General features: G+C 44.4%; 1 protein-coding gene across 5 annotated transcripts in view; it reads right to left on the bottom strand.

Moving 5' to 3' along the window:
- Positions 1 to 18,060, bottom strand: part of LOC149323454 (atrophin-1-like) — an 82,336-nt gene that overhangs the window by 51,571 nt on the left and 12,705 nt on the right. Inside the window, exon 1 of one of the 5 annotated variants that reach the window (XM_089488954.1) lies at positions 14,812 to 14,843. The exons of the other annotated variants lie outside the window; for them this stretch is intronic. The gene's annotated coding sequence lies outside the window, so the exon portion shown is untranslated. Of the gene's footprint in view, positions 1 to 14,811; positions 14,844 to 18,060 lie in introns of those variants that run through there. 5 annotated transcript variants of the gene reach the window in all.

Below are 18,060 nucleotides of genomic sequence, written 5' to 3'. Positions count from 1 at the left end.
CGCAAAGAGAAGCACCATTTTGGGGCTTCTTTTTGCAGCGCGGAGGAGCCACGCAGTTTGTACGCTGGGGCTCTTCTGCGCTGCAAATGACGGCCGTGGCAGACCACCCGTTTTGGGCGGTCTGTAACAAGCCTAAGGGCCTGAACAGACAGGCCAAAATAAAGCTGCTTCAGGTCACTTCGGAGGTATGTTGTTTAAATGACAGATGCACTTTAAGAGGCCAGAAGCTGCACCAAAGCTGTGTTGCAGTCCTTAGGACTGGAGTGTGGCTTTGGCGTGGCTTCCAGCATGCATAATTTAAATAGCATATCTTCAAAGTGACCTAAAGCAGCTTTATTTTGGCCTCTCTGTTCAGGCCCTAAGTAGGTTCAGACCTGTTTAGTACTTGGATAGGAGACCACCAACAAATACCAGGTACTGTAGGCTGTTTTTCAAAGAACATAAGGCCTGAAGGCACATACAGAAACATGAATGGCCTACCTACTGAATTTAACAGGATTCACTCCCAAATCATTTTTTCTTAATAACTATAGCCTTGTGGAGGTTATATAAGATTAAGGTTATTTAATATTTAGATATTGTAATAGTTATTTGTTTGGTAGATTGTGGCAATGGAGTCCACATTTGGTTAGAAACCACAATTTAAAAGAAGCTGATTTAATGGTCCACAATCCTCGTAGTAGGGGATTTTGAGCAGAGAACTACAGAACCTGTCTTAGGCCCTGTAATGTGCAACATTTTTTTATAAATGACTTAGGTAATGGTTTAGAGAGGGTCTGTTTCCACATCACAGGAAGTAATAATTCTGCTCTAATTTGCATTATAAATCTAGCCTCATTTGACATACTGTGTCCAGTTTTGGGACCCATGTTTCCAGACAAACATGTGCATCCAGAGCACAGCAGCCAGTATGCTGAGCAGTCTGGAAACCACATCCTACAAGGAACTACTGAAAGACCTGGTATGCTTAGATAGAAAAATGATTAAGGGTAGGCATGATAGTGGTCTTCAAACCTTCGAAAGGCTCCCACAAGCAAAATGGAACAGCTTTGTTCTCTATTGTTGCAGAGACAGAATTATTGGGTGGAGGTTGCAAGGAAGGATATTTCAGTACCTTATTAGAATAATAGAATCTTCGAGTTTGAAGGTACTACAAAGACCACCTAGTCCAACCTCCTGCCATCCAGAAATATGCAACTAAAGCACTCCTGAAAGATGCTAATTCCACTTCGCTTCAAAGACCTCCAAAGATGGAGAGTACACCACCCTCCAAGACAATTTATTCCACAGTTAAACTGCTCTTACAATGAAGAAATTCTTCCTAATGTTTAGGAGGGAACTTGTAATTTGAATCTTGTTGCATGTTCTCATTAGGAGAGATGTTCAGGAGAAATATCTGTGGAACAGACTGTGTATTCTCCTTCCCTAGAAATATGCAAGAAGAATCTGGGATGGCCATCCTCCAGGGTGCTCCGACTGCCTCCTGCACTCCAGGGCCGGCACTGTCCAGGAGTTTGCACTTTGTCAGGTTGCACACCTTTTATTGCCCTCAGGACTACATCTGTTGTTGGTTTGATGTGGGTGCGAACACAGAGGCACATCATCTTCCCACACCAGCACACATACATCTGAGCATAAGGGAACAGGAAGGTTTAGACTACCATTGCCCCCAAATGAGATGGGGTGGAGGAAAAAGCCCCTGCCAGTGCCATCTCCTAAAGTTTCCCATTATTGGCAGCAGTGGGAAAAGAACCTTGGAAGCCATGAAATAGTATTCCTCCTCCCAATCACAGTTCATGTGGTCATCTGGGCTGCAGGAGGGAAGTAGGTGGGATCCATCCAGCTTTGGGAGCCACCCAAAGAGTAACCAAGGGTTGAAAGCAGGGCCCACCTGGAATATTGTGTCCAGTTCTGGGCACCACAATTTAAAAAAGATGTGGAGAAACTGGAGCATGTCCAAAGGAGGGCGATTAAAATGGTGAAGGGTCTGGAAACCATGTCCTATGAGGAATGATTTAGGGAGCTGAGGATGTTTAGCCTGGAGAAGAGAAGGTTAAGAGGTGATATGATAGCCCTGTTTAAAAATTGGAAGGAATGTCATATTGAGGGGGGAGCAAACTTGTTTTCTGCTGCTCCAGAGAACAGGACACAGAAGAATGGATGCAAGCTCCAGGAAAAGAGATTCCACCTCAACATTAGGAGGAACTTCCTGACAGTAAGGGCTGTTCGACAGTGGAACCCACTCCCTCAGAGTGTAGTGGAGTCTCCTTCCTTGGAGGTCTTTAAACAGAGACTGGATGGCTTTGATTAAGATTTCCTGCATGGCAGGGGGTTGGACTGGATGGCCCTTGTGGTCTCTTCCAACTCTTATTATTCTATGATTCTATGATTCCAAGGCCCAGGAGTCAATGGACTCCTGGGCAAGATGATCTTCCAAGTTCCCTTCCTGCTTTATCATTATGTTCCGTAAACTATCCAGACAACTTATTATTATTATTAACTGCCTTCGAGTCACCCTCAACCCATGGTGACCCTGTGAATGAGATACCTCCAAGACCCTTTGTCCTCAACCACTCTATTCAGGTCATACAATCATAGACTCATCTACCAAGTCTTTGACTGATGTGGCCCAAGTATGACAGCCCCAGTTTAGTCATCCTGGCTTCCAGAGAGAGTTCAGGCTTGATCTGTTCAAGGACCCAACTGTTTGTCTTTTTAGCTGCCTGTGGTATCCCCAGTACTCTTCTCCAGCACCACATCCCAAATGAGGTTTTTCCCCCTATCTGCTTTCTTTACTGTCCATCTCTCACATCCATACATGATGATGGGGAATACAATGGCTTGAACGATTCTAACTTTAGTGCTCAGTAGATCTGCGGACTTTAGGATGTTTTCTAGTGCTTTCATAGCTGCCCTTCCCACTCCTAGTCTTCTTCTGATTTCTTAACTGCAGTCTCAATTGTAATTAATATTTGATCCAAAGTATGGGAAATCGGACTATTTCGATTTTCTTTTCCTCTAGGATGAATTCATGTAGATATTCCATGGGCATCATTTGTGTTTTTGTAATGTTCAGCCTTAAGCCTACCTTCGCACTTTTGCTTACTGACTTTCTTAAGTAATTGTCCCAGGGCTTTGTTGTCTTCTGCTAGTAGTATGGTATCGTCTGCATATCTTAGGTTAATGTTTCTTCCTCCATTCTTCACTCTGACTTCCTCTGAGTATAAACCTGCTCTGCATATGATATTTTTTGCATACTGGTTGAACAAATATTGTGACAGAATTCAGCCTTGCCTGCCCGCTTTGCTATTCTGTTTCACTGTATTCTGTTCTAATGGCAGACTCCTGTCTTGAGTACAAGTTACAAATCAGGATAATCAAATGTAGTGGCACTTCCTTTTCTTTAAGGGCATATCATAGCTTTTCATGATATATGCAGTCAAAAGCTTTGGTGTAATCAACAAAGCACATGCAGATGTTATTCTGTAATTCCCTGGTGCACTCCATTATCCATTGTATGTTTGCAATGTATGCCTCTTACTTTCCTGAATCCAGCTTGCACCTGTGGGATTTCTTACTCCATGTATGATAGGAGTCTTTGCTATAGGATTTTGAGCAGGGCTTTGCTTGCATGGGAAATCAGTGCAATGGCCCTGTAATTACTGCAGTCTTCTCTCTCTTTTTTTTTTCATTGATGGGGATGTATATTGATTGCTTCCAATCTGTGGGCCAGTTCCCCCCCCCCCCCCCCATATTTGTTGGCAGATTTTAGTTAGAACTAAATTTGTTTCTGTCTCTGCTAAATGCAGAAGTTCTATTGGTATGTCATCTGCTCCTGACAATGAATTTTTCCCAACTGCTTTAAGTGTGGCTTTCCCTTCACTTTCCAAAATTTGGGGTTCATCTTCATATGTTTCTTCTTCCCATATGTCATTCCTCCTTTCAATTTTTTTCCTATAGCTCTTCCGTGTATTGCTTCTATAATTTTTTAAAAATTCATTGTGGTTGTGTATTTTGTTCTTCTGATTGCAGAGGTTTCCCACCCTTGTTTTAAATTTCTCTTTGAATTCCAGAATCTTGGGGAAGATGTCTCTTGTTCTTCCTTTTTTGTTGTTGACTTCTATTAATTTGCATTGATTGTTGTGGTAATTCTCTTTATCTTTGCACACTAATCATTGGACAGTACAGTTCATAGTTCTGATTCTGTTGCTGTCACCCTTTACTTTTGCTTTTCTTCTTTCTTTTACTTCTTGAATCGTTTGTCTCAGTTTTATTAACTGATGCTTAATGTTGCATAATGTTAAAATATCCAGAGTGCCTAATATGCATTTACATAGTTTTGATACCTACAAAAACCTCTGTGAAGCAGCAGTAGCCAAATTCTTTTTCTCATTGAGAGCTACACTCCCTCAAAGGTCACAAGTTGGCAGTTGGCATGGTTAGAGTGTAACCCTGCTTGTCTGTCTCTCTTAACAATCTCAAGAGTAAGTACAGTTTATCACCACCCTACACGATTTCTCTAGTGCACCATATCCCCCGCCCCTCTCTCATACACACAGAGGCTCCTATACTGTATCAACAGATGTTTTATCATTGGATTCAACTATCTATGGTTTGAAAAAGTTCCAAAAATATACAGTCTTCCTTCATATCCATGGGGGATCCATTCTGGACCACCCTTATCACCTGTGGATAAGGAAAAACACAGGACCTTGAGTCCCATTGTCCTCAATGGTGGGCGTGATGTGTATGTGACCACTAATGTGGCTGTGTGCATGCACCCTTATTGAAAGCGACAGGGCTTGTCATCCATGAATGCTGAAATCTGTGGATGGCAGGCCCACAGATATTGAGAGTTCGCTGTATCAATTCCAGAAAGCAAGCCTAGACTTTGCTATTTCATATAAGGGACACCATTTTACTCTCTCTGGCTTTGCTTCGCGAACGAAGATTCAGGAAGGACTCATCCTGTGCTTTGTACAAGCGCATTGGTGACTAAAAAGGCCAATCCGGGACAAACAGGTCCGGTTGCAGAAAGCACAGTGGAAAGTCTCCTTGGGTGATGTTTCCGGGTTGTGTCTCTTTCTGCGTTGTCGTTTCTCTTTGAGACTCGTTCGCCGTGAGCTTTCGAAAAAGGCTGCAGCATCGTGGATAGTGCGTCTCCATGCCTCCCGATGCGAGGCCAGGGTGGATCATTGTTGGCGATCAATTTGGCCAAGCCTGAGATGTTGTTTCAGGGAGTCCTTGTATCTCTTATCCTTCGAGCCTGTGCAATGGAACCATTTATTTAATGGGACTTGAGCATCCATGGATTTTGGCATCCACAGAGGTGGGTCCTGGAACCAAATCCCAGCAGATACCAAGGACCCACTGTATGTCCATTTTCTTCCCCCCTCCTTCCCAGTCTAGTTTTTGCCACTTCTCTGTCTCACATACACACAAAGACACATACACAAGCCACAGCCTCATCAGGTGCCTCCAGCTCCACAGGTACCAAAAAAGAACAGCAGAACACTCAACAGGTTGGCAAGCAAACCAATGTGCCTGCAGTCAAATGTCACGCTATCCGGCACGCTCCAATGCTGGGCCTATAAGCATGTACCAGCTTGTTGGTCTCCCTTTTCCCATAGCAGTGACAAGGGATGGTACAGGAGGTGGGTACCAGGGATGTCATAAGATAAGGTAAAGGGATGCAGTTTGCAGGCCATGGGTTGCCCTTATGAGAAGCCAGTATTTGCAGACTAAGGCTGAGAATGGCTTGCCCAAGGACACCTCATAAGTTAATGGCTTGCTACAAGAGGTCTGTTGGTATCCCAATCTTCATTATACATAGGGAGGGCTGAGGCCCAGAGAACAGGTACCTGCCTAAAGCCAGCAACTGAGTTTGAGGTTGAGGTGATACTGCAAGGGGTTCTCCTCTCACTTCAAGCAAGCATTCACACACAGATTTTGCTGCAGTTCACGGTTACACAAAATTAAATTCCACTTTGAGTTATGCTTTACTCACATCATAATGCAAGCCTAAGCGTGTCTATTTGGAACATGCTTTAATTCATTGGGACCTACTCCCTAGGGTGTGTGCTTAGGTCTGCAGTCTCACATCACTAAACCAAACCCAATGCAACCAAATGTTAGGAGTCTGTATCTGGAAGCTCAGGGGCTCAGTCTTTCACAAGCCATGCAACATTCCACAACCTAAACACAGTGTTAGCTCCCAAGGCCAAAGGAAGGAGCTTGTGAACAGCCTCTGCAAGGAAAAGTAAGCTATTTTAGGGAAGGAGTTTGTAGTCTGGTCCCACTTCCCTCCAAATCCCTCTTAAACTAGCTGTTGATCAAATATGCATTGGTGTGTGTGCATGCACATGCATGTGTAAATAAATACTTGTTTGTGTGTGTTGTGCTCTGTTTCTTTCGGTTGTTTCTGACATATGGTGAACCTTTATTGGAGCTTTCTTGGCAAAACTTGTTCAGAGGAGATTTTTCATTGTCTTCTCCTGAGGCTGAGAGAATGTGACTTGCCCAAGGTGGGTTTCATAGCTGAATTGGGACTTGCACCCTAGTCTCCATAGTCCAACACTCATGGAATCATAGAATCCTAGAGTTGGAAGAGACCCCAAGGGCCATCCAACCCCATTCTGCCATGTAGAAACTCAAAATCAAAGCAACATCAACAGATGGCAATCCAGCCTCTGTTTAAAAACAGCCTGCAAAGAAGGAGACTCCATCATCCTCTAAGGCAGTATAATCCACTGTTGAATGGCTCTCACTGTCAGGAAATTCTTCCTAATGTTGAGGTGGAATCTCTTTTCCTGTTGCTTGCATCCATTGTTCCAGGTCCTATTCTCCAAAGCAGCAGAAAACAAGCTTGCTCCATCCTCAACATGACACCCTTGAAGTTCTTTGTATGAAGAGACAGTTAAGAGGTGGCATGATAGCCCTGTATAAGTATTTGAAGAGGTGTCATATTTTTATTTTATTTCATTATTAAAAAACATGACACTTCTTCAAATACTTATACAGGGCTATCAGGCCACCTCTTAACTGTCTCTTCTTCAGGCTAAACATACCCAACTCCTAACGTCTCTCTCCATAGGGCTTTGTGGTTTCCTCTTTGCACTGCATTTTCGGAACCCACCTTGATCCAAAAGAGAGAGGAGGGATAATAATAATTATTATTCACCATTTTGGTTGCCCTCCTCTGCATATGTTCCAGCTTCTCAACATCCTTTTTGAATTGCGATGCCCAGAACTGGACACATGCATTATTCCAGGCAAGGCCTATTGCTGCACCGTGGCCTGCTTGTGCAACTGTCCCCAAATGCTCCGAGCCAGGGCCAGCCTTGCATTTGTGGTGGCCGAGAGTGCCCTCTGTTGCAGCCCTCCTGCCCCGCCACCTCCTGTGCATGGGCTTCATGGCTTTTGCTTGGAAAGGCCTGCACCTTTTTGCACTGTGTCAGGCCAGGAGGACTCCATGCCTGGTCTTTGCTTTTTCCGGCCTGCAACTCATCAACATGCAGAGCCTTGCCTGGAGGATTACACAAACCGCACACCCTTCCCTTGCTTTCTGCCCCCCCTCTCCCTCCATCTTTCCCTTCTGGAACTGGTCCCATCCCCCCTTTTTTCCCAGTTACCAGGCAACCGCACAAAGGGAGAGAAGGAGTGTGGAGGCCAGGAGAGGGCCCAGAGCCCTACAAGCAAGCAAGGAAAAAGGAGGAGGAGGAAGGAGGAGGCCATCATGCAAGCCAAGCCAAGCCTAGGCTGGGTACCTGGGAAGCCTATTGCCAATTTGCCAGAGAAAGGGGGGACACACATAGAGAGAATGTGCTACAAAGAGCAAGGCCTCTTTGCAACAACGCAACAGAATGCAACAGAAGGATAACAAGGCATAACCAAGAAAATAACAAAAAACAACAAGGTAGCGACATAACACCCGAGAAAACTGGAAGGAAGGAAATAAACGATACCGGCTTGGCGTATGAAAAGATGGCTGGCCACAGGGTTTAGACTGCGACAGCAAAGTCGTGGCACCCCTGAATTAATGTTGTTTTGCCTTTGAACACCTCTTAACAACCTCCCTTGTGGGATTTATCTTCTGCAACAAATAATCAGATTCCTGAGCCGGACAATCCAATCTGGTCCACGCATCATTTCAATGTATATTTTTTGGCATTTCATAGGATGCAACATCCAAAGCCAAAATAAGCTGTTTTTAAAAAAAAAAATACAATGTAACCTAATTTTATTTATTGCATAAAAGTACACGAGAATCACAAAGTCAGCTTCATTCCAGGTTAGATGGCATGATAGGATTATCACCTCACCTCACCCCAGTCCTCATCCCTGTAGCAGCCTCTTTTTAAAACACTGTCCCCATCTGACCAAAATAGAATTAAGTGGCACTATTACCTGCCTTGATCTAGAGACTATACTTCTGTTGATGCAGCCTAGAATCCATTGGCCTTTTTAGCTGCCGCATCACACTGTTGACACATGTTCAACTTGTAGTCTACTAGGACTTCTAGATCCCTTTCGCATGTACTGTTGTCAAGCCAGGTCCTATATCTGTGCATTTCATTTTTTTCTGCCTAAGTACTGTACTGTACATTTCTCCATTTTGAACAGGAGGACGACTACGCATGAACAGGAAGATGACGATGGTCTCATCTGCACTGCAGAAATAATACAGTTTGACACTGCTTTTACTTCCATGGCTCAGTGCTATGGAGTCTTGGGATTTGTATTTTGTTGTGGCAACAGAGCTCTCTGACAGTGAAGGCTAAATATCTCACAAAACTACAAATCCCTGAATTTCATAGCATTGAGCAGCCAGCTGCCTTTTCATTTGCAGTCCTTGAGAAATGACTAGAACTGCCGCTGCAGTGGTAGTCCTTCTGAAGTCAGAAGAAGGTGCCCAGCATCCATAGCATTACTGGACACCTCCTTATGACCTGAGCAGCAGTGTCAGCGATGAATGAGGACCATGTGGGAAGGCAGCCACCTCTTGTTTGCTGCAAGAGCCAAAAACCCTGAGTGAAAGACGCAAAGAAGTAAGGAGTGAATTGAGGAGGGATTCTATGGAGGCAGCAGAGACCCACCTAAAGAAAGGTTAGGGTAGGATAGCAACAACATCTCTCCAGCTATGATGTGAGCTGTTTTGGAGGGCTGCAACTCCTATAGACCCTTTCCACTGGCTATGTAAGTTAGGCATGATGACAATTTTAAGGCAAACACATCTGAAGGGCCACCATTGCCTAATCTGGTCCTAGAGAACTCCATTTTCTCCAAATGAAGGCGTATTCCAGTTTATTCACATTCTTGCATACTATATATAGAAGACACACAACATTTTGTCTTGTAATCCACAATCCAGCTCTGGTACTGCTGTATCCCATCACCATGTGAAACCTTGCTCTAGCACAGCCTTTCCCAACCTTACGCTCCCCAGAAGTGTGCACTACAACTCCCATCAACATCAGATACCATGACCATGGCTAACAACCTTTCCTAAAACCTTTTCTACTCTCCTCCTTCCTTTTTATAGTAGTGGGTGTCAAAAAACCCACCTTGGGCAAGTCACATGCTTTCTCCCTCAGGGGAAGGCAATGCAAACCTCCTCGAACAAATCATGCATAATAATAATAATAATAATAATAATAATAATAATAATAATAGTTTTGCTTTAGGGTCACCATAGGTCTGAAATGACTTGAAGACACACAACAACATGCCAGCAGTTCATGGTCTGAGTAAGGGCATTGTCTTGCCATTATTTGGACCATGGATTATGTTTAAAACTGGCTGAACAGTCCAGAATCAAAATGAGTACCAAGCTAGTAGCAAGAATGTTTTCTTTTTAAGGTAGGAACTTAAGAAGCAAAAATAAATGTTCACAAACTTGGCACAGAGTCAGAAGGAGAGAGTTGAGTCTCTTATGATCAGGGATATCATGAACAGCATTCCGTGTTTGCCCAAAACATCCTACATGCCTGTTGCAAAAGGAATGGGCCATGCTAGCTAGTGGGAAATTTCCCATTTTCCCAGACACAAATTTTTTCGTCTGAGAACTTGGAATATGCAGTAGTAACCATTATGGTCCAAGAAGAAATTTGAGGGAAGAAACTGATATTGTGCAAAGAGAACAGCTACAATACTGAGGACAAGTAGGTGGGGTCTTCTCTGAGAAATCCAGTATTACCATAAACAAAACAAAACAAAACCCTACAGGCTTTCTTATATGAACAGTTAATGGAACATTTGTTTGTCATCTATTGCCAGAGGAATCCTTCTTCTGAAAATAACTAGGCACAGTCTAACAGAAAATTCTCCTGTGCAAGCTCTGAATATGAAATGGTCTACAGACATCTCCCTTTAAGGGTGCTTCCAATAGCTATTACTGGGCAAATTCCCTCCCTTCTTCATGGAATGTGATAGCAGAATGGTGCTAAAGGCAATTAGACAATACAGTATAACCTTTTGTAATCCTCTGTGTTCCTCACTAGTAGTTCTCTCTTTTTTCACTCCCAAAAAAAAAACATTAAGGAGGAAAATACAGAACAGTTCCACAGTGTATGATTATAAGTGAAGGATGGAATCTGGAAGCACCTTTTCATAGGAAATACAGTTTGCCTTTCTTATACACAGATTTTTTATGCACGGATTCAAGCATCCATGGTTTGAAAATGTTCAAAAAAAGTATAAATTTCGAATATCAAACCTTGATTTTCCATTTTTTATAAGGGACACTATTTTGCTATGTCATTATATTTAATGGGACTTGAGCATCCCCAGATTTTGTTATCCACAGGGGATCTTGGAACCAAACCCCAGCGTATAACAAGGGTCCACTGTATCTTGCTAGAAAGCATGTCCTAAAAGAATCAGTAAAACAAGAGATTCCATTTGTATCCTCCCCAAAGTACAATCATGGTGCTCAGATGACTCCTCCTAGGGGTTGTCCACATGGGACAAAAGGCCTGGGTTCCCCGCACCCAGCCTCACTTCATCCTGTTTGGACAAAGCAAGCCAAAATCCCAGGAGCAGGATCAGGCCCATTCCTGCCAGACTGGATGTGGATCATATCTCTCCGCTTCTACTGCCAAGATCCTGGTCCATGCCCTAGTGATCTCATGACTTGATTACTGTAACGTCCTCCTGGCTGGGCTTCCTCTTTCTCACCTCCGTCCTTTAATCTCTGTTCAGCATTCAGCTGCATGCATTATCACTTCCCATCCATTTTTTTTTTTTTTTTGGAGGGGTGGATAATCTTTTCAAGCCATGGATGGTTGAATCTATGGATGTAGAGTCTTGTGGATACGGATGGCAGACTCAGTATGTAGAAAGATCTTGTAGCACCTTTGAGACTAACTAAGGCCCAAGACAGACGAGCCAAAAAGGGCATGGTGGCGGCGATACTAGGGAGCATGCAGTAACTACATGCTCCCAAACCTTAGTGTGTGTGGGCGCCGCCATGATTGCGTGGTCCTGCCCACATGCGGCACGCATCCATGACGTGTCCTGTGTGACACATCCAAAGGGTGCATTGCACAGGACACGTCACTGCCCCACTGGAGGGTGCTTATTGAGCCTTACCAGTGGTACTAAAAGGAGCTCCATTTTGGAGCTCCTTTTGGGCGCATGCATTGTTGGTGTGGCAACCAAATGGCTGCACCAACAGTGCAGAGGAGAAAGGAGCTGCCCCTTTCTCCTCTTTAGCGCTGGGATGTCTGGGAGCATGAAGCCCCAAGGATACCCCTTTTCCAGGCCATGGAGAAGCGGCATTTTGCCATTTCTCCATGGCCCAGAAAAATGCCGGATTGGGGCCACAGGGCTGCCGGTGAGGGTGGCCTGTACCAGACACTGAATGTCATCTGCATATTGGTGAGACCATGCCCAAAAACTCTGGATGACCGCTCCCAGCTATATCGTGTACATGTTAAATAGTATGTGGGACAAAACAGAACCCCGAAATCAGCCAAGCCAAGAACCAGGGGGTCCAACAGGATTCCCCCAGCACCACTTTATGGATTTACCTCTACAAGAAGGAAAAGAGCTACATTAAAGATTTTTCCAATTCCCATCCAAGCAATGGTTGATGGTATTGAAAGCTGCTGAGAGGTTCAGGAGAACCAACAGGACCACACTTCCCCATCCATCCTTACATGGTTGCTAAAATGGGTACCCAGCTTGTTGGGGGAAATTAGCTTACAGTTGTAAACCGCTTAGAGACTACTTAGTGCAGTGTGAAGTGGTATATAAATACAGCTGCTATTGCTATTGCTGTCCAGTTCCTAGAGTAGGTCGTCCACCAAGGCTCCCAATCTTGTCTCCATCCCATAACTGGACCTGAAATCAGATGGAAATGGATGTAGATAATCTATTACATCCAGAGATAGGAGGCCACCACATGTTGTAATATCTTGCCCAAAAATAGTATGTTGGACACTGGCCGATAATTGTCCATTATAAAGGGATTCAAGGACGGCTTTTTCAACAAAGGCCTTACAATTGCTTCCTTTAGGCAAGTTGGACTTCTGCCTTGTTGTAAGGAGGTACTGACCACCCACTTCACCCACTCAGCCAATCTCCCTCTGGCCTGTTTGATAGTCCGGGACAAAGGCAAGGGTCTAGCAAGGGCAGTGTGGAGTGTGGGGAGGGTATGACCACATCAGGTGACATCCTAAAGGGGTGACACCACTGCTTCTCAAACATCTGCCTTTGGGCAGAAACAGGCTGTAGCCTTTGCCTGAATCCCTTTAAATCACTGAAGAGATGGTATGAGTTGGGCAAGTTTCACTGGAAGTAGAAATAGAGGCACCATTTTAAAAAAAGCATTTAAAATGTTTAATTTTTAAATTATTTTTTTAAAAAAATAATTTAACCTTCTATTATTTAAAAAAAATTGTTTAAAAACATCATTTTATACCAAATTTTCACTTTAACCACATGAAACTATGAACATGTAAATACATTTAGCCTGTGCACATGATATTGTAATTTAAAGGTATAATTTTAATTTTACTAGTTGTTTATGTCATAACTATTACCATTACATTCAGTGATATATGGGAATTATAATAGTGCAAAAAACATTACAAAGGATTCTGTATGGTGTGGAATGAGACAAAGTCAATTGGGGGGGGGGGCATCATGAGTTACTGCACCAGGTGACGCCAACCCCAGTGACACCACTGGGTCTAGCACACATGTGGGCATCCTGTCCACATCCTCAGGCTGCTCAAATTGAAATGTATCCATTAACACTGGACAAGCAGAAGGCAAAGTTACATCCACTGGCACTGTATCAACTACAGCATCCAAGTAGGAGCTAATCTGCAACATGCCATGCATATTCCTCACAGTGGGCTGTTGAGTGATCTGCATTTTCTACTTGAGGACTAGTGTGCAATGGATCTAAGACCGCTCAAAAGAGCTCTGCTGGACAGTACTGAAGATGCAGTGGTGGCAGCCACAAATATTTTTTATACACTGCCTGCACTGCCATGGAGTAGGCCTTCAAATAGACTCTAGCCCATGTTCAGTCAGATTTGCTAGGAGTCTTCTGCTAATATTGCTTTAGTTTCTGTCTCACCTACTTTACCACTGCCAACTGCCTAGAAAGCCAAGGAGCTGGTTTGGCTCCACCTCATAAGAAAGGATCCTCAGGAGAGATTGTGTCCTCTGCCATGGCCATTCCAGAGGTGACCATTCAACACAATTGTCTACCAAGTTAAGAAACCCCCCCAAGAGTCATTAGGAATCCTTCAGAATTCATCAGCTTCCTGGGGTGGACCATCCTAATTGTTCCCCCAGCCCTGCATAGGTTCTGAATCCCAATGAGCCTAAAACTGACCAGATAATGGTCTGTTCATGAAATTTCATAGAATCATAGAGTTGGAAGAGACCACACGGGCCATCCAGTCCAACCCTCTTCTGCCAGGCAAGAAATCTCAAAGCATCCCTGACAGATGGCCATCCAGTCTCTGCTTAAAGACCTCTAAGGAAGGAGACTCCACTACACTCCAAGGGAGAGTGTTCCACTGTTGAACAGCCCACAGCAGGGTTATGGGACTAGGCATGAATCTCACACTGTTCCCACTATTACACCTGGTGGCCAAGCAAGGGGGCAGCAAAGTTCCTCCACACCAAGATCACCATCACCTCATCCAGCACAGAAAACAAGGTCCAGAGTGCCCCCCAGTGACATGAGTAGGGCCAGATAACACTTGCAACAGGCTCCATGGTTGTCATGGAGGCCATTAAGTCCTGAGCCACTCCAGACAGGGCAGTCTCAGCATGGATATTGAAGTCTCCCAGCACTGCTAGACAAGGAGACTCCAACCCCATTTCCGAGACCACTCTGTCTAGTTCAGGAAGGGGGACTGTTGAGCAGTGGGGTGGTCAGTAGTGGGGTGGTCACCAAGGAGCCCTGGTGGCGCAGTGGTTAAATGCCTGTACTGCAGCCACTCACTCAAAACCACAAGGTTGAGAGTTCAATACCAGCAAAAGGGCTCAAGCTTGACTGAGGCTCGCATCCTTCTGAGGTGGTTGCTAAAATGAGTACCCAGATTGTTGGAGGCAATTAGCTTACAGTTGTAACCCGCTTAGACACTGTTAGTTCAGTATGAAGCGGTATATAAATGAAGCTATTTTTCAATAAAGGTAAGGTAAAGATATTCCCCGCTGACAGGGTTGTCAACTCGTGTCCGACCATAGGGGGCGGTGCTCATCTCCATTACTAAGCCGAAGAGCCAGCATTGTCGGAGACTACTCTGTGATCATGCAGCTAACATGGCTGCACAGAACGCTGCTTACCTTCCCACTGGAGTGGTACCTATTTATCTACTTGCATTTGCATACTTCTGAACTGCTAGGTTGGCGGAAACTGGGACTAGTGATGGGAGCTCCCCCATCATGCAGCACCTGGGCCTCAAACTGCCAACTGCCGATCTTGCAATCATCAGAGTCAGCATCTTAAGCACTTCAGCCACCGCATTCCATTGAGCAGTGGGGTGGTCGGTAGACCAGCAGAATCTGTATTCTTTCCCTGGAATCCACCTTTACGTAAGCACACTCAAAATTAGTAGACTGTAGGATGATGCATCTGGTCAGGTGGATGGGAATATGATAGCCCACTGCAACTCCACCAATCTGGCCTCTCAGGTCTCAGTCACCTCTGCAAAGAAAACCTGTCAAGCAGAGCTGAGAGAGATTAACTTCCTCGCACCCGCACCAACACCTTCATCCAGCCAGGTCTCTGTAATAGCAATAGCAATAGCAAGTATATTGTGTGCTTAAGCACTCCCTAAGCGGTTTACAATGTGTAACCTAATTGCCCCCAACAAGCTAGCTACTCATTTTAGTGACCTATAGAAAGATGCAGGGCTGAGTCGACCCTGAGCCCCTATCTGGTATTGAACGCACAACCTTGTGGTTTGTGAGTGAGTGGCTGCGGTACATGCATTTAATCACTGTACCACCAGGGTCTGTAATGCAGACCACATTGGCATACTCATCCAGAATCAAATCCTGAATGGCACTTCTTTTCCATTCCCCAAGCTGGCATTCAGCAGCCGCATTTTCAACCAGAGGAGCTGTCACTAAGGTTATCCACACTATCTGAGCTGGGAAACAATTTGGGGAAAACAAGCACCCTACTACGCTCCCCTCTTCCATGATATTGCAATTGTCTCCTACCGCCTTCCCGTATCTCTCTCTGTATCATTCCAATGGCTGCTCTCTCAAACTATTTCTCTCTGGAAAGCACTCCTTCCTTTACGGGGCAGGCAAAGCTCTCACCTTTTGCCATTCTACTTAAAGAAGGGGATGGTTCCTTTTTTGAAAAAAGTTAAAGTATAGCACTTATGTTGACTTGTAGATAAGTCTACCAAGGTTTTGGGGGCCAATTTTTGACTATAGTTTCTAGACTTATACATGAGTATATACAGTAAGTGTGATGCGACAGCAAAAAAACCTAATTTGATTCTAGACTGCATCAACAGGTGTATAGTGTCCAAATGGAAGGAAGTATTAGTACCACTCTATTCTGCTTTGGTTGTATCTCACCTTGAATATTATATCCAGTATATTGGGCACAACACTTTAAGAAGAATATTACCAAACTGAGATGTGTTCAGAAGAGGATGACCAAGATGACAAAAAGTATGGAAACCAAGCCTGAGGAGGAACAGCTTAGAGAGCTGGGTATGTTTGGCCAGGAGAAGAGAAGACTATAAGGTGACATGATAGCCATCTTTAGTATTTGAAGGGATGTCATGTAGAAAATGGTGCAAGCTTGTTTTCTGCCACTGCAGAGATTAGAATATGAATCAGTGGATTCAAATTAGAAGAAAAGAGGTTCCACCTAAATATTTGGAAGAACCTTTTTACTCAAAGAGCTGTTCAACAGCAGAATAGACTGCCTCAGAGTGTGGTGGACTCTCCCTTGTTTGGAGGTCTGTAAGCAGAGATTGGACTGTTATCTCTTGGAAGTGTTTCAGCTGTATATTCCTGCATGGCAAGGAGTTGGACTGGATGTCTGTTGTGGTTCCTGAAACTCATGTTTCTAGGTATGAGTCTACCTAAGATCCATCTCTATGCTAAGCATACCTTTATCAGTTACATAACTGTCTTGAAGTTTGCAAAGCTCTGGGAAACTGTCCCAATGAGAGCTCTTGCACTACAATTCCCAGGACTCCTGAGCCAACATGACCGCGTCTCCCAGAGCCTCACAGATGGCATGTCCATGTAGAGCAGAGGTGGGCACTGTGCAGGACTCCAGAAGAAGCAGCACTGCAAATCCCAGCATGCCTAGACCAGTGTAGCCAATGGACAGGAATGCTGGAAGTTGCAGCCCAGAAATATTTACAGGGTTGTGCTTTGTCCAGCTCTGGTGTGATCAATATCTGCCACACTGGGAACAAAATGAGTAATGATCAGCACCTGAATGCCCACTGAATCTGGATAACCAGTAGGTGTTTATGAGATTGTTATAGGATGTTTCCAGTCTGATGGCTCCTAGTATCAAGTAAAAGACACTTTGCTGCTGCTGCTCAATCTTCCCTTCTTTAACAGATTATCTATTGCAAGGAAAAATGAAGCAAAAGACTTGAGAGGTTTACAAATAGAACAGAAGATTGTCCAGACCCTCCATAAAATTCTGCAAATGAAACAAGACAGCTGCCCAATTAAAACCAACCAGGTCTGAAAATACATGAACGTTCTAACGTGAATCCGCATCACTCAATTCGCACTTACCCTAGTTCTGAGCTCAAAAACCCCAGTGTGATAAGGTCCCTAATCTGAAAGCACCCAGAGAGAGAGAGAAGAACGGAAAGAGTAGTGCCACCTTCCAGTGCCCTTACACTCCTTCCCTTTCAGAGGAGAGAACCACAATAACCAAAAGAACACATAGCCCTTTCCTTGTATGGAACTGCAGGAAAACAATGGCCTGTTACAGACAGCCAAAATAAAGCTGCTTCGAGTCACTTTGGAGGTATGGTGTTTCAATGATGCATGTGTCCTAAGAGTCCGGAAGCTGCACCAAAGCTGCACTCCAGTCCTTAGGGCTGGAGCGTGGCTTTGGTACGACTTCTGGACTCTTAGGACGCATGCATCATTGAAACACCATACCTCCACTGTGACTCGAAGCAGCTTTATTTTGGCTGTCTGTAACAGGCCAATGAGTCTGGGGCTAACATCCTGCCTCTCCATATGGACAAGCCACCCGATAAGGCAAAATTGTCCAAAATTGGCTAGTTGTAGCAACTAGCAATGGTCAAAAAGGCACAACTGGTATCAGCAAAAATACCTGTATGCTGGAGCACACACTTACTCTTTTGTCATCTTTAAAAAAGATTAAAACTAGTTTGTAAAAGCGTCACAATTAAAACATTCCCAAAAGCCGACCCTAAAAGAGATTCTAAGGACCAAAGGCCGTGCAAAAAAATGCAGCCTGGCTGCTTGCCAGAAGCTCAGCCAGAGCGGAGCCAGACTGACTTCCCTTGGGAGGAGGCAGTGCTGGATGTTCTGCTTTCGCATCCTTAGTTGGGGCACCTGAGTGGT

Source organism: Sceloporus occidentalis, unplaced genomic scaffold, assembly GCF_023333645.1.
Source record: "Sceloporus occidentalis isolate IW3139 unplaced genomic scaffold, rSceOcc1.0.p SCAF_1, whole genome shotgun sequence".
Taxonomy (NCBI): domain Eukaryota; kingdom Metazoa; phylum Chordata; class Lepidosauria; order Squamata; family Phrynosomatidae; genus Sceloporus; species Sceloporus occidentalis.
Note: the sequence above shows the minus strand (reverse complement) of the source record. Positions and strands in the feature narration are given on the sequence as shown.